This window comes from Bombina bombina, chromosome 5 (genome assembly GCF_027579735.1).
Source record: "Bombina bombina isolate aBomBom1 chromosome 5, aBomBom1.pri, whole genome shotgun sequence".
NCBI lineage: Eukaryota > Metazoa > Chordata > Amphibia > Anura > Bombinatoridae > Bombina > Bombina bombina.
In genome coordinates, this window is record NC_069503.1 from 748,007,649 (window position 1) to 748,024,741 (window position 17,093).

General features: G+C 43.5%; 1 protein-coding gene across 4 annotated transcripts in view; it reads right to left on the reverse strand.

The window, feature by feature from the left end:
• The window catches only part of RIPOR2 (RHO family interacting cell polarization regulator 2), a 377,286-nt gene that overhangs the window by 57,708 nt on the left and 302,485 nt on the right, over positions 1-17,093 (reverse strand). The gene's annotated exons all lie outside the window — the stretch shown is intronic.

Below are 17,093 nucleotides of genomic sequence, written 5' to 3' on the forward strand. Positions count from 1 at the left end.
GGAGAGATTGCATGGAGAGAAAACAGCCAAGGAAACATTTCCTCATCTGAACTGAGAACATATATCCTGTGTATTTATATTTTTTGTATTTTGTTTATATTTTTGTGATATTGATTTACACTGTTACTACGCTAATTTTATTTTCACTTTTTATTAAATTTACTGTAGTAGTTAGCAACACAATGGAAAGAGCCAAGTGGACATATTCTCAACTGATTTTATGGACTTAAAGGGACAGTCTAGTCCAAAATAAAGTTTCATGATTCAGATAGGGTATGTAATTTGAAACAACTTTTCAATTTACTTTTATTACCAATTTTGCTTAGGTCTCTTCTTTCTTAGACCTTGAAGGTCGCCTCTTATCTAAATGCATTTTGACCTTTTTCACCACTAGAGGGTGTTAGTTCATTTGTGTCATATAGATAACTGTGCTCACACATGTGGAGTTACCTATGAGTCAGCACTGATAGGCTAAAGTGCAAGTATGTCAAAAAACTGAAATAAGTGGGCAGTTTGCAGAGGCTTAGATACAACGTAATCACAGAGGTAGAAAGTGTATTAATATAAATGTGTTGGTTAAGCAAAACTAGTGAATGGGTAATAAAGGGATTATCTATCTTTTAAAACAATAAAAATGATGGTGTAGACTGTCCCATTAAAGTTATGTTTACAACTCGGTTCTACTATCTATATACTTTGGATGACTGGTAGTTACACTCGGCCCAAAAATGAATGTGAAAAATGTATAGAAGTACTGCATATATTTTTGTTAAAATGAGGGAGCTAAGAAATATTGTCTTTTGGCTCTATGCATCTGGTCCACAGACCTTTATTTTAAACCGTTGTGAATCATTTCTCATGCCTGTATATTTGTTTAGTTACTACTTCAAGTTTAAGTAGGATTAAACAAACAAAAGCCACTTTGATAAGCAAATCAGCAGCTACAGTTCTTGTGAAACTGAGCATGGAAATTATGATAGAAAATAGTTATACAAAGCCAGCAAACAGCCCCAGGTTATGCTCAGAAGAACCAAATTTCTGAACAACACGTCTGCCGCTGAGTAGCGCGCCTTGCATGTGACAAGACAGAGCCCTGTAAATACAAGTCTTTTGAATACACATTGCCTATGAAATTTGAAGCTCTACAGTCTACTCTTTTGACAACATGAAACCACATGAATATTTATAATCTAAACAGAGTGTGGTGCAGTATTAGTTCATTATAGTTCATAATATATCATGAATGCCAACAAAATTACAAAAATTACATTTGTATAGAAAATGTTTACATGAACTAGCTCTCCCCTGTTGTGAAAAGCAAATAAAAAAGCATGTGATAAGAGGCAGCCTTCAAGGGCTTAGAAATGAGCCTTCCTAGGTTTAGCTTTCAACTAAGAATACCAAGAAAACTAAGCAAAATTGGTGATAAAAGTAAATTGGAAAGTTGTTTAAAATTACATGCTCTATTTAAAACATGAAAGTTTTTTTTGGACTTGGCTGTCCCTTTAAATTATGCTTACCTGATAATTTTCTTTTCTTCAGATGGAAAGAGTCCACAGCTGCATTCATTACTTTTGGGAAATAAGAACCTGGCCACCAAGAGGAGGCAAAGACACCAAGCCAAAGGCTTAAATACTCCTCCCCTCATCCCCCTATCATTCTGCAGATGAACAAGCAACAGTAGAAGAAATACCAGGGTGAAAAGGTGCCAGAAGAATAAAAAATAAAAAAGGCGCTCCACATAAAAAATACGGGTGGGGAACTGTGGACTCTTTCCATCTAAAGAAAAGAAAATGATCAGGTAAGCAAAATTTAAGTTTTTCTTCATAAATGGAAATAGTCCACAGCTGCATTCATTACTTTTGGGAAAACAATACCCAAGCTATAGAGGACACTGAATGCAAAAACTGGAGGGTACAGTAGGCGGCCAATTCTGAGGGCACTAGGCCTGAAAAACCACAACCCAACCAAACCCCGCTTTCTTTCAGAGCCAGGCAACAAAACTAGAAGGAAAAAGCTCCAAGGACATTGACCCGCAGATAGTCCGAAAGCCTTACTAGAGACCGCAAGCAGACTTACTGAGCCAACACCCCTCCAGGAGAACCGTCAACCAGCAGTCGGTCCCCACACATCCTTACTATTACAGTACCAAAATCCCCAAAAAGAGGGAACAAGGGTAAGCCAAAGGGATACCCAAACGGTACCGCAAAATACATAAAGGAGAAACCCCCTTCAAAAGAAGGTCAAATCTACAGAGACCCAAATGGATCCCGAGAATAAGGGAAGACGATGCCCAACCCACAAGGAGCAACGGCATCATCAAGGAGAAGAAACATCTCCCAAACATCGTGCAACAGCAACAAAAAGACAGCCGAAGACAAAGTTGTCAAAACTCAGAGACCGAGCAAACAGTAGCAAACTTAGAGATTAAACATCTGAGTCTAGTAACACACTGCCATCTGTAGGAAGACACAGAGAAAACACTATCCGTAAGGAAGAAGCGGCCGCACAAAGTAGCAGACTGACCAACCGCCAAGACATAGATTGCCCAACCTCCAAGACAGAGGACACTCTCCAGGCAATCCAGGCCGCCAAGCCTACTCACAGATCTCAAAGGGGGAGAGACACAGAACCTCTAAAAAAGAAGGTCTACTGTCACCCCCAAGACCTGAGGATGAACAACAGATTTCAGAACCTACACCTAGCTGGACCAGCCCAAGTAACGGCAGATCTGAAGCAAGGGAACTGAAAGGAACCCCAAGACCGACCCCCAAATGGGCGGAAAAAGAGACACAGTCCCTTTAACCTAAAAACAATCGAGCAGGCATTAGACATAAGGAGGTCCAACAAGGCCACCCGACTAAGTTTCAACGTGGGCCAGCAGCTCCCAGATAGACAGAAACAACAAGGAGAAGACAAATCCCTGAACCAGATAAACATCTGTTCTAACCTCCCGAACACAGTAGAGGCCCCTAAAAAGGGAACCACACCTCCGTAAGGAGGACAACGAGCCCCCTGAAGAGGGGAGCGTTGATAAACACCTGCTTATAAGACAGGAAGTCGTAGATGGAACCGAGAGGACAAAAGGCCACGTCACTGACGAACACAGAAGAACCCCTTAAACACCATAGTGCTAGCACACATACCAGGCGCAAAAGTGACAGCTGAGCAACCACAAACTTTCCGTTTGCTAGGCAGGAAAACCCACCATCTGGTCACGTCAATTGGCTGTTCCAAGGGAACCGTATAGTCCGGCACAAGACCTGCCCCAAGGAGCCCCGGCTCTCAGTAAATCTGGCCAAGTTGTAAAACAGGACAGCCAGAATAAGGGCTAAGCCCAAGTGCCCAGAAACTGGAGCCCCCTGGCCAGTCCTAGGATCATAATGTCTGGTAACATCCCATAGCGGGATCCCCAAACAGAAAATGCAGAGTAAACCCTCGTCCACGGGAAGATCAGGACAAGAAGCCCGGGCCCCACAAATGTTAAGATTAAACAGTGTTCCAGGAACATAAAGCCCTCGTCTGATATAAAAAAAAGACCACCCAGGGAAAAAATTCAGAATAACCCGGATAACAAGAGCAAGAAGCCCTTGCAAGTCCCGACCCCAAGGGAAGAGACCACCCCTTGCAGGAGCCCAACACTCCAAAGAGCCAGGGCCATAAAAGGACACTAGAGCTAACCAGCGTCCAAGTAACATTAACATGACTGTGCTTGAAAGTGCAGCTAATCCCCCTAAGGAATACAGGGTGCTGCTCATTTTATCAACCTCGAAAGGAGAAAGGCTGAGGAGACCTAGCCGGGGATCGAACTAGCAACCTTGGATAGCTACAGTAGTCACAGAGCATTAATATGCTGAACTAGATGTCCAACTAGCCACAAGCTCCAGACACAAGGGGAACAGTGAGGACAAATTACCCGAACAGAGCAACATCAAGACTCCACATCACCTCAGATTCGAAGTCAGAGGACAGTAAAAACAGAATTTATGCTTACCTGATAAATTACTTTCTCCAACGGTGTGTCCGGTCCACGGCGTCATCCTTACTTGTGGGATATTCTCTTCCCCAACAGGAAATGGCAAAGAGTCCCAGCAAAGCTGGTCACATGATCCCTCCTAGGCTCCGCCCACCCCAGTCATTCGACCAACGGACAGGAGGAAATATATATAGGAGAAATCATATGATACCGTGGTGACTGTAGTTAGAGAAAATAATTCATCAGACCTGATTAAAAAAAAAAAACCAGGGCGGGCCGTGGACCGGACACACCGTTGGAGAAAGTAATTTATCAGGTAAGCATAAATTCTGTTTTCTCCAACATTGGTGTGTCCGGTCCACGGCGTCATCCTTACTTGTGGGAACCAATACCAAAGCTTTAGGACACGGATGAAGGGAGGGAGCAAATCAGGTCACCTAAACGGAAGGCACCACAGCTTGCAAAACCTCTCTCCCAAAAATAGCCTCCGAAGAAGCAAAAGAATCAAATTTGTAAAATTTGGCAAAAGTGTGCAGTGAAGACCAAGTCGCTGCCTTACATATCTGGTCAACAGAAGCCTCGTTCTTGAAGGCCCATGTGGAAGCCACAGCCCTAGTGGAGTGAGCTGTGATTCTTTCAGGAGGCTGCCGTCCGGCAGTCTCATAAGCCAATTGGATAATGCTTTTAAGCCAAAAGGAAAGAGAGGTAGAAGTCGCTTTTTGACCTCTCCTTTTACCAGAATAAACAACAAACAAGGAAGATGTTTGTCTGAAATCTTTAGTAGCCTCTAAATAGAATTTTAGAGCACGGACTACGTCCAAATTGTGTAACAAACGTTCCTTCTTTGAAACTGGATTCGGACACAAAGAAGGTACAACTATCTCCTGGTTAATATTTTTGTTAGAAACAACTTTCGGAAGAAAACCAGGCTTAGTACGCAAAACCACCTTATCTGCATGGAACACCAGATAGGGCGGAGAACACTGCAGAGCAGATAACTCTGAAACTCTTCTAGCAGAAGAAATTGCAACCAAAAACAAAACTTTCCAAGATAATAACTTAATATCTACGGAATGTAAGGGTTCAAACGGAACCCCTTGAAGAACTGAAAGAACTAGATTTAGACTCCAGGGAGGAGTCAAAGGTCTGTAAACAGGCTTGATTCTAACCAGAGCCTGAACAAATGCTTGAACATCTGGCACAGCTGCCAGCCTTTTGTGAAGTAAAACAGATAAAGCAGAGATCTGTCCCTTCAGAGAACTTGCAGATAATCCTTTCTCCAAACCTTCTTGTAGAAAGGATAGAATCTTAGGAATTTTTATCTTGTTCCATGGGAATCCTTTAGATTCACACCAACAGATATATTTTTTCCATATTTTATGGTAAATTTTTCTAGTTACAGGCTTTCTAGCCTGAATCAGAGTATCTATTACAGAATCTGAAAACCCACGCTTTGATAAAATCAAGCGTTCAATCTCCAAGCCGTCAGTTGGAGGGAAACCAGATTCGGATGTTCGAATGGACCTTGAACAAGAAGGTCCTGTCTCAAAGGTAGCTTCCATGGTGGAGCCGATGACATATTCACCAGGTCTGCATACCAAGTCCTGCGTGGCCACGCAGGAGCTATCAAGATCACCGAAGCCCTCTTCTGATTGATCCTGGCTACCAGCCTGGGAATGAGAGGAAACGGTGGGAATACATAAGCTAGGTTGAAGGTCCAAGGTGCTACTAGTGCATCTACTAGAGTCGCCTTGGGATCCCTGGATCTGGACCCGTAGCAAGGAACCTTGAAGTTCTGATGAGACGCCATCAGATCCATGTCTGGAATGCCCCATAATTGAGTTATTTGGGCAAAGATTTCCGGATGGAGTTCCCACTCCCCCGGATGGAAAGTCTGACGACTCAGAAAATCCGCTTCCCAATTTTCCACTCCTGGGATGTGGATTGCAGACAAGTGGCAGGAGTGATCCTCCGCCCATTGAATTATTTTGGTCACTTCTTCCATCGCCAGGGAACTCCTTGTTCCCCCCTGATGATTGATATATGCAACAGTCGTCATGTTGTCTGATTGAAACCTTATGAATTTGGCCTTTGTTAGTTGAGGCCAAGCTTTGAGAGCATTGAATATCGCTCTCAGTTCCAGAATGTTTATCGGGAGAAGAGATTCTTCCCGAGACCATAGACCCTGAGCTTTCAGGGGTTCCCAGACCGCGCCCCAGCCCACCAGACTGGCGTCGGTCGTGACAATGACCCACTCTGGTCTGCGGAAGCTCCTTCCCTGTCACAGATTGTCCAGGGTCAGCCACCAACGGAGTGAATCTCTGGTCTTTTGATCTACTTGAATCGTCGGAGACAAGTCTGTATAATCCCCATTCCACTGTCTGAGCATGCACAGTTGTAATGGTCTTAGATGAATTCGTGCAAAAGGAACTATGTCCATTGCTGCAACCATCAATCCTATTACTTCCATGCACTGCACTATGGAAGGACGAAGAACAGAATGAAGTACTTGACAAGAGCTTAGAATTTTTGATTTTCTGACCTCTGTCAGAAAAATCCTCATTTCTAAGGAATCTATTATTGTTCCCAAGAAGGGAACTCTTGTTGACGGGGACAGAGAACTTTTTTCTTTGTTCACCTTCCATCCGTGAGATCTGAGAAAGGCTAGGACGATGTCCGTATGAGCCTTTGCTTTTGACAGAGACGACGCTTGAATCAGGATGTTGTCCAAGTAAGGTACTACTGCAATGCCCCTTGGTCTTAGAACCGCTAGAAGGGACCCTAGTACCTTTGTGAAAATCCTTGGAGCAGTGGCTAATCCGAATGGAAGTGCCACAAACTGGTAATGCTTGTCCAGAAAAGCGAACCTTAGGAACTGATGATGTTCCTTGTGGATAGGAATATGTAGGTACGCATCCTTTAAATCCACGGTAGTCATAAATTGATTTTCCTGGATAGTAGGTAGGATCGTTCGAATAGTTTCCATTTTGAACGATGGAACCTTGAGAAATTTGTTTAGGATCTTGAGATCCAAAATTGGTCTGAATGTTCCCTCTTTTTTTGGAACTATGAACAGGTTGGAATAAAAACCCATCCCTTGTTCTCTTATTGGAACAGGATGAATCACTCCCATCTTTAACAAGTCTTCTACACAATGTAAGAATGCCTGTCTTTTTATTTGGTTTGAAGATAATTGAGACCTGTGGAACCTTCCCCTTGGGGGTAGTTCCTTGAATTCCAGGAGATAACCTTGAGAAACTATTTCTAGCGCCCAAGGATCCTGAACATCTCTTGCCCAAGCCTGAGCAAAGAGAGAAAGTCTGCCCCCCACCAGATCCGGTTCCGGATCGGGGGCCATCCCTTCATGCTGTTTTGGTAGCAGTGGTAGGCTTCTTGGCCTGCTTACCCTTGTTCCAGCCTTGCATTGGTCTCCAGGCTGGTTTGGGTTGTGAAGTATTAGCCTCTTGCTTAGAGGATGTAGAATTAGAGGCTGGTCCGTTTCTGCGAAAGGGACGAAAATTAAGCTTATTTTTAGCCTTAAAAGACCTATCCTGTGGGAGGGCGTGGCCCTTTCCCCCAGTGATGTCTGAAATAATCTCTTTCAAATCAGGTCCAAATAATGTTTTACCCTTGAAAGGGATGTTAAGCAATTTTGTCTTGGAAGACACATCCGCTGACCAAGACTTTAGCCAAAGCGCTCTGCGCGCCACGATAGCAAACCCTGAATTTTTCGCCGCTAATCTAGCTAATTGCAAAGCGGCATCTAAAATAAAAGAGTTAGCCAATTTAAGTGCTTGAACTCTGTCCATAACCTCCTCATACGAAGATTCTTTATTGAGCGACTTTTCTAGTTCCTCGAACCAGAAACACGCTGCCGTAGTGACAGGAACAATGCATGAAATTGGTTGTAGAAGGTAACCTTGCTGAACAAAAATCTTTTTAAGCAAACCCTCTAATTTTTTATCCATAGGATCTTTGAAAGCACAACTATCTTCGATAGGAATAGTAGTGCGTTTGCTTAGAGTAGAAACCGCCCCCTCGACCTTGGGGACTGTCTGCCATAAGTCCTTTCTGGGGTCGACTATAGGAAATAATTTCTTAAATATAGGGGGGGGACAAAAGGTATGCCGGGCCTTTCCCACTCTTTATTTACTATGTCCGCCACCCGCTTGGGTATAGGAAAAGCGTCGGGGGGCACCGGAACCTCTAGGAACTTGTCCATCTTACATAATTTCTCTGGAATGACCAAATTGTCACAATCATCCAGAGTAGATAATACCTCCTTAAGCAGTGCGCGGAGATGTTCTAATTTAAATTTAAATGTCACAACATCAGGTTCAGCTTGTTGAGAAATTTTTCCTGAATCTGAAATTTCTCCCTCAGACAAAACCTCCCTCATGGCCCCTTCAGATTGGTGTGAGGGTATGTCAGAACAGTTATCATCAGCGTCCTCTTGCTCTTCAGTGTTTAAAACAGAGCAATCGCGCTTTCTCTGATAAGTAGGCATTTTGGATAAAATGTTTGCTATAGAGTTATCCATTACAGCCGTCAATTGTTGCATGGTAATAAGAATTGGCGCACTAGATGTACTAGGGGCCTCTTGTGTGGGCAAAACTGGTGTAGACACAGAAGGGGATGATGTAGTATCATGTTTACTCCCCTCATTTGAGGAATCATCTTGGGCAATATCATTATCTGTGGCATTACTGTCCTTACTTTGTTTGGACACTATGGCACAATTATCACATAAATTTAAATGGGGAGACACCTTGGCTTTCATACATATAGAACATAGCTTATCTGATGGTACAGACATGTTAAACAGGCTTAAACTTGTCAACAAAGCACAAAAAACGTTTTAAAATAAAACCGTTACTGTCACTTTAAATTTCAAACTGAAAACACTTTATTACTGAATATGTGAAAAAGTATGAAGGAATTGTTCACCAAATTCACCAAAATTTCACCACAGTGTCTTAAAGCATTAAAAGTATTGCACACCAAATTTCAGAGCTTTAACCCTTAAATTAACGGAACCGGAGCAGTTTTTACATTTAACCCCTATACAGTCCCAGCTATATGCTTTGCTGAGACCCAACCAAGCCCAGAGGGGAATACGATACCAAATGATGCCTTCTATAAGCTTTTTCAGTGATTCTTAGCTCCTCACACATGCATCTGCATGCCTTGCTCTCCAAAAACAACTGCGCATTAGTGGCGCGAAAATGAGGCTCTGTCTATAACTAGAAAAGGCCCCCATCTGAAAAAGGTGTCCAACACAGTGCCTGCCGTTTTTCTAAACAATCCCCAAGATTATAATAACCATTAATAGTTAGAATCTGCAAAATATGCCTAGCAAAGCAATCGTTTTAGCCCAGAAAAATGTCTACCAGTTTTTTAAGCCCTTATGAAGCCCTTTATTCTTTTATTTAACTAAGAAAATGGCTTACCGGTCCCCATAAGGGGAAATGACAGCCTTCCAGCATTACATAGTCTTGTTAGAAATATGGCCAGTCATACCTTAAGCAGAAAAGTCTGCCAACTGTTTCCCCCAACTGAAGTTACTTCATCTCAACAGTCCTGTGTGGAAACAGCAATCGATTTTAGTAACTTCTGCTAAAATCATCTTCCTCTTACAAACAGAAATCTTCATCTTTTTTCTGTTTCAGAGTAAATAGTACATACCAGCACTATTTTAAAATAACAAACACTTGATTGAAGAATAAAAACTACATTTAAACACCAAAAAACTCTTAACCATCTCCGTGGAGATGTTGCCTGTGCAATGGCAAAGAGAATGACTGGGGTGGGCGGAGCCTAGGAGGGATCATGTGACCAGCTTTGCTCGGACTCTTTGCCATTTCCTGTTGGGGAAGAGAATATCCCACAAGTAAGGATGACGCCGTGGACCGGACACACCTATGTTGGAGAAACATGGGTTTGGGAGCCACCTGGATGGCAAAACCTGAACCATAAGAGTGGAAAACCACTAGGACCCCTTCTGTCCCAAGACCAGGAAAGGACCCCAAACCGGAGTCCGAAGGGACCTCACTGGATAATGTCCCGAAAAGGGAACAACCAACTCCCGAAGGGAATCTAAGTCCCCCCAAAGGCGACTCCAAGAGGTCTCAATGAAGAAGAGAGCCACTAAAGGAACAAGTCTAAAAAAGACAAATTTCCTAAAGCAACACCGCCCCGACTGGCGGAAAAAGAGGTGCTAAACCCTCTAATCTTCTCACCACGTGGAAAAGTATACTTTAGGTTCCGAGGGTATCGGAAGCAACAGAAAGTGATTCAGCAAAATTCACTGACCCAGTCACCAGAGACGCGGCTATTTAGGACTGAAACAATCCCGAGAGCCGCACGAACCAGCAAGTCCTCTTGAGAATGCTTAGCTGAAACTTGTAAAATAAAAAACAAGAAAACTAAAAACAAAATTTATGCTTACCTGATAAATTTCTCTCTCTTGTGGTGTATCCAGTCCACGGGTTCATTCATTACTTGTGGGTTATTCTCCTTCCCAACAGGAAGTTGCAAGATGACACCCACAGCAGAGCTGTCTATATAGCTCCTCCCCTAACTGCCACTCCCAGTCATTCGACCGAAGACAAGCAAGAAAAAAGGAGAAACTATAGAGTGCAGTGGTGATTGTAGTTTAAAAATAAAAAACACCTGCCTTAAAATGACAGGGCGGGCCGTGGACTGGATACACCACAAGAGAAAGAAATTTATCAGGTAAGCATAAATTTTGTTTTCTCTTGTAAGGTGTATCCAGTCCACGGGTTCATCCATTACTTGTGGGACACCAATACCAAAGCTTTAGGACACGGATGAAGGGAGGGACAAGGCAGGAACTTAAACGGAAGGCACCACTGCCTGCAAGACCTTTCTCCCAAAAATAGCCTCTGAGGAAGCAAAAGTATCAAATTTGTAGAATTTAGAAAAAGTATGAAGCGAAGACCAAGTCGCCGCCTTACAAATCTGTTCAACAGAGGCCTCATTTTTAAAAGCCCATGTGGAAGCTACCGCTCTAGTGGAATGAGCTGTAATTCTTTCATGAGGCTGCTGGCCAGCAGTCTCAAAAGCTAAACAGATTATGCTTCTCAGCCAAAAAGAAAGAGAAGATGCCGAAGCCTTTTGGCCTCTCCTCTGTCCAGAGTAGACAACAAACAATGCAGATGTTTGACGAAAATCCTTAGTAGCTTGTCAATAAAACTTTAAAGCACGAACCATGTCAAGATTGTGTAATAGACGTTCCTTCTTTGAAGAAGGATTAGGACACAGTGACGGAACAACAATCTCCTGATTGATATTCTTATTAGATACCACCTTAGGAAGAAACCCAGGTTTGGTACGCAAAACTACCTTATCTGCATGGAAGATCAGATAAGGGGAATCACACTGCAAGGCAGATAACTCTGAAACTCTTAGAGCCAAGAGATAGCTACCAAAAACAGAACTTTCCAAGATAAAAGCTTGATATCTATGGAATGCAGAGGTTCAAAGCGGAACCCCTTGAAGAACTTTAAGAACTAAATTTAAACTCCATGGCGGAGCAACAGGTTTAAACACAGGCTTGATTCTAACTAAAGCCTGACAAAACGCCTGAACGTCTGGAACATCTGCCAGACGCTTGTGCAGAAGAATAGACAGAGCAGAAATCTGTCCCTTTAAGGAACTAGCTAACAATCCCTTTTCCAATCCTTCTTGGAGAAAGGATAATATCCTAGGAATCCTGACCTTACTCCATGAGTAACCCTTGGATTCACACCAATGAAGATATTTACACCATATCTTATGATAGATTTTCCTGGTGACAGGTATTCAAGCCTGAATTAAGGTATCAATGACCGACTCGGAGAAACCACGTTTTGATAAAATCAAGCGTTCAATCTCCAAGCAGTCAGCCGCAGAGAAATTAGATTTGGATGTTTGAATAGACCTTGGAGTAGAAGGTCCTGCCTCAGCGGCAGAGTCCATGGTGGAAAGGATGACATGTCCACCAGATCTGCATACCAAGTCCTGCGTGGCCACGCAGGTGCTATCAAAATCATCGAAGCCCTCTCCTGCTTGATCTTGGCAATCAGACGAGGGAGGAGAGGAAATGGTGGGAATACATAAGCCAGGCTGAAGGACCAGGGCACTGCTAGAGCATCTATCAGCGCTGCCTGGGGATCCCTTGACCTGGACCCGTAGCAAGGAAGCTTGGCGTTCTGACGAGACGCCATCAGATCCAGTTCTGGTTTGCCCCATAGTTGAATCAGCTGGGCAAATACCTCCGGATGGAGCTCCCACTCCCCCGGATGAAAAGTCTGCCGACTTAGAAAATCCGCCTCCCAGTTCTCTACTCCTGGGATATGGATAGCTGAGAGATGGCAAGAGTGAACCTCTGCCCAAAGAATTATCTTTGAAACCTCCAACATTGCCAGGGGGCTTCTTGTTCCCCCCTGATGGTTGATATAGGCTACAGTCATAATATTGTCCGACTGAAATCTGATGAACCTGACCGCAGCTAGTTGAGGCCAAGCCTGAAGAGCATTGAATATCGCTCTCAGTTCCAAAATGTTTATTGGAAGGAGGGCTTCCTCCTGCGTTCACGAACCCTGAGCCTTCAGAGAGTTCCAGACTGCGCCCGAGCCCAGAAGGCTGGCATCTGTCGTCACTATAGTCCACTCTGGCCTGCGGAAACTCATTCCCCTGGACAGATGGACCCGGGATAACCACCAGAGAAGAGAATCCCTGGTCTCTTGATCCAGATTTAGCAGAGGGGACAAATCTGTGTAGTCCCCATTCCACTGATTGAGCATGCAAAGTTGCAGTGGTCTGAGATGTAGGCGGGCAAACGGAACTATGTCCATTGCCGCTACCATTAGGCCGATTACTTCCATACACTGAGCCACTGACGGCCGAGAAGTGGAATGAAGAGCACGGCAGGAAGTTAGAAGCTTTGATAACCTGACCTCTGTCAGAAAAAATTTCATTTCTACTGAATCTATCAGTGTTCCTATGAAGGAAACTCTTGTGAGAGGCGATAGAGAACTCTTTTCTTCGTTCTCCTTCCACCTGTGAGACCTCAGTAAGGCCAAAACAATGTCCGTATGGGACTTGGCGATTTGAAAAGTCGACGCCTGTATCAGAATGTCGTCTAGGTAAGGAGCCACCGCTATGCCCTGTGGCCTTAGAACCGCCAGTAGGGACCCTAGAACCTTCGTAAAGATTCTTGGTGCCGTGGCTAACCCGAAGGGAAGAGCCACAAACTGGTAATGCCTGTCTAAGAAGGCGAACCTGAGGAACTGATGATGATCTCTGTGAATCGGAATGTGGAGATAAGCATCCTTTAAGTCCACGGTAGTCATATATTGACCCTCCTGGATCATAGGGACCGCTAAGATCATCAACCTCCAGGTAGATTCTTCTTCTAATTTCTGCCTGGGAGTAAAACAGTATGACGCCAGTACCGTTTAAAAATAATAAACTCTTGATTGAAGGTAAAAACTACACTAAGTCACCACATATCTCTTATACTTCCTATCTTGTCGAGAGTTGCAAGACAATGACTGGGAGTGGCAGTTAGGGGAGGAGCTATATAGACAGCTCTGCTGTGGGTGTCCTCTTGCAACTTCCTGTTGGGAAGGAGAATATCCCACAAGTAATGGATGAACCCGTGGACTGGATACACCTTACAAGAGAAATAAAGCTAAGAGCACTCGGCACCCCCGCCTGACCAGCAAGGCATATTAGGCGCCACGTCTGACTAAGCCGCAATCTGAACCCAATCAGGACCAGCCTGCCACCAGGGTCATAACTGCCAAGCTGGCTAAATCCTCAGAGAGGAGAAAACCGACAAACATGGGACTATCGTGTCCCAAACAACTTTCATAGAAGCAAACAGCGAGTATCGATCCCAGATATTTTTAAGTTCCTGCAGGAAACATAGTATGAAATCGAAAATAAAATGTATCCTAACCGGATTAAATTAAATAACAGGCAACCAGAAGGTTAACGCCCAAGAAGAACAGAAGGTCCGTAGGACCAGCCTAACGGAAACCCCTTTCTTCCAACAAAACTGGGAAGGATCTCGATAACAAGACTTAAAGTAGATTACTTCATCCCCCCATGTCTAACGAGGTGAGCCATTCGAAGGAGGAGACTGATGAGTCCCATACCCAAGAAGGATAGAGTCCCCAAGCAGCTCAAAAATGTGTCTGAGTAAAACACTAAGGCGAGCCCGCCTGTAACGAAAGGCACAACACTCAGAAACAGTTACACCCACAGGGAACTGTACATGCCCTCCAGAGGCCGAGAGACCTGGGGCAATCGAGCATGAGCACAATCGCAAATAAACATCTGGACTTTGCAGACGCGCATGTATGTAAAATCTAAAATGTGCCACAACCTCCGGGGGGAACAATCCACCCTCCGAGGAGGGAAACGCATAACTTGGGTTACCCGCATGTGTAGCAGTAGGAAGCGGTGGGGAACTCGCCTCCTGGAGGACAGGGTTCCCCAAGGCGGATGGCTCAGCAGTCTCTTGAATCCCCGAGCCCGAAGAACAAGGTGCTCTAGGACGGCCTAAAGAACATAACTGACTGACCTGAGTCAATGGGGCCAATTTGCACCAAACTCAACATCACTATCCTCCATAACTGGATCAAGGATACCAAAAAATGGACTATATATAAAACAATTTAAACGGCACCTGACACCCACAATGGCTGGGGGACTTACCACCATCTATGTACCAGACACCAGTGGACTAGAATTTTCCGTCGCCACACAGTCAGGAATGCGGAAACGGGAGACCAGAACGTAAACACGCTCGGTCACAAGGTGAACCGTACAGTCCAACAAAAGCGCGCCCAACCGTAAGGTTGCGTCACTTCAACAGGCCATTATGTTCTAAGCCACAAGCCCATTTAACACTACACATAAGCAGGTTGAATCACATAACAAACATGATTAAACCCCCCCTGTTCAATAATCCCCCTCAGGAGATATTAACCCTTGGTTCCAAGATACTAAAGGAGTCTCACTGAGACCCTTATTTTTCATGTGAGTTCTCAGGAACAAATGAGTTACAGTACATTCATGAAGAAGTAAAATGAAACAATCTTACCGGAATTTACGCCGTGGAACAGGAACACGGCCCTTCAAGTGCGACGGATAGTAGCCTCGCCTCCGCCATGGACTTGAGAGAAGAAAGCAGGCAGCGAAGCAAAGTTCGACAACGCCGATTGCTTGAGGAGCTGTTAACATGAGTCTGCCTCTCCAGACTCTAGATTTTATCCAAGCCCTCACAGAGACTGACAGGATTACTTAAAACTTCCGTCCCATGTCGAAGATTACTACCCTCCATAAGAGACAAGAACAACTTCTGACACTTCTCTGCCAACCTCCTGGGATGAAAGGCAAAGAATGACTGGGGGATGAGGGGAATGGGAGGAATATTTAAGCCTTTGGTTGGGGTGTCTTTGCCTCTTCCTGGAGGCCAGGTTCTCCAGGAGCTGTGGACTCTTTCCATTTATGAAGAAAAAAGACCCGCACTCACTGGACTTCAAATACAGTGAAACAATTTTTTAATATGTGACATTGCGGGGACTTGCTCCCCTTTCTCAGACTAACAAACAGTGCAACACAGCAAACATATAAAGACCATAAGCCCCTCCCCTTAATGTTTGAAAATTGCGCCCAAACTTGGTTGCCCTGGTAACAGTGAAAACACCAACCATTCATAGTATTAGAAATGTGTCAAACAATCACCAACCCTTATAAGCATACAGATAATACGGTGTACATCAGTTAATCACTTCGTATTGTCATCCATTAACATTCTCAAATATCATGATTGATATTTACATAACTTATCGTTTGAGAACAAAGATCATAGCATAACAGCATGAAAACTTCACACAGAACTGTCATTCATTATTAGTTATAAAGTAGCTATTAACAGAGGCCGCATAGATCAACTTTACACCTGATCAGTACAAATAAACATCCTTCAGTGGATAATAAATAGATCCGCATTCCCAAATATAATACATAGAAAAATGGAAAGTCAGCATCAGAAACATCTATATACATCAGGCATATGGCATGGCTAATAGCATTTGCAAGAGCATAACAATGTATAGTTTACTCTGCTAGTAGGTTTAGTACTTCCTGTTCAGTGTCCCAGATCATAGTCCCTTAAAGGGACACTGAACCCAATTTTTTTTCTTTCATGATTCAGAAAGAGCATGCAATTTTAAGCAACTTTCTAATTTACTCCTATTATCAAATTTTCTTCATTCTTTTGGTATCTTTATTTGAAAAGCAAGAATGTAAGTTTAGATGCAGGCCCATTTTTGGTGAACAACCTGGGTTGTTCTTGCTGATTGGTGGATTCATTTAACCGACCAATAAACAAGTGCTATCCAGGGTCTGAACTAAAAAATAGCTTAGATGCCTTCTTTTTCAAATAAAGATAGTAAGAGAACGAAGAACAATTGATAATAGGAGTAAATTAAAAAGTTGCTTAAAATTGCATGCTCTATCTGGATCAAGAAAGAAAAAAAATTGGGTTCAGTGTCCCTTTAAGGCAACAGCGGTCATAGTGGTGTATGCAGTAAAAGTGGCTGTATGATCATGCAGAACACTGCATACACCACTATGACCGCTGTTACCTTAAGGGACTATGATCAGTTTCTTAGCTGACACAAGTGGCACCCTGTGTGGTCTTCTGCTGCTGTAGCCCATCTGCTTCAAGGTTCAAGGTGTTGTGAGTTCAGAAATGGTATTGACACACTCTAAACCCTAGAGATGGTTGTGCGTTAAAATCCCAGTAGATCAGCAGTTTTGAAATACTCAGACCAGCCCGTCTGGCACCAACAACAATTATGCCATGTTCAAAGTCACTTAAATCTTAAACCCTTTCTTCCCCATTCTGATGCTCGGTTTGAACTTCAACATGTCGTCTTCACAATGTCTAGATGCCTAAATGCATTGAGTTGCTGCCATGTGATTGGCTGATTAGCAATTTGTGTTACCAAGCAATTGAACAGGTGTACCTAAAAACGTGGCCAGTGATTGTTAGTATGTATATATATATATATATATATATATATATCTATATATA